Source organism: Theobroma umbraticum, unplaced genomic scaffold, assembly GCF_002168275.2.
Source record: "Theobroma umbraticum cultivar Fairchild unplaced genomic scaffold, ASM216827v3 scaffold_55.0, whole genome shotgun sequence".
Classification (NCBI taxonomy): Eukaryota; Viridiplantae; Streptophyta; class Magnoliopsida; order Malvales; family Malvaceae; genus Theobroma; species Theobroma umbraticum.
This window is the reverse complement of record NW_018397270.1, coordinates 4,310,846-4,311,331: the sequence shown is the minus strand read 5'-3', so window position 1 is coordinate 4,311,331 and position 486 is coordinate 4,310,846.

The window sequence follows — 486 nt, the reverse complement described above, 5'->3', positions numbered from 1 at the left end:
AAAAAGTTGGATTAGGTTTTTTTTCCTTTTGTTAGAAATGATGACTTTAATTAATAAGATGTAATCAGTTAAGAAATGATAAAAATCAATTTGAAACAATTAGGCTTTTTTTTATTTTTTTGTTCCAAATCCTTAATCAATAATTTTTGGACATTTAGATGGGTAAAAAGAAAAAAACTCAATTCCAAGTCAACAATTTTATATGTCACATCATCTATCACGTGGCATTGATATCATCAAGATGACATGTCAATACGTCATGTGACAAATAATGTGGCATCAAAAATTACTGACTATACCATTGACTAACGGAAGTTAATCAATTATTAATGAAAGGGGTTTATTTGATTCAAAATAAAAATTTAATGACTTATTTGAACGTAATGAAAAGATAAAGGCTATATTGAATTTCTTGATACAGTTCGAAGGATTAATTGAGTATTTAGCCTCTAGATTTTGGCCGTTTTAATAAAATCTTAAATTATA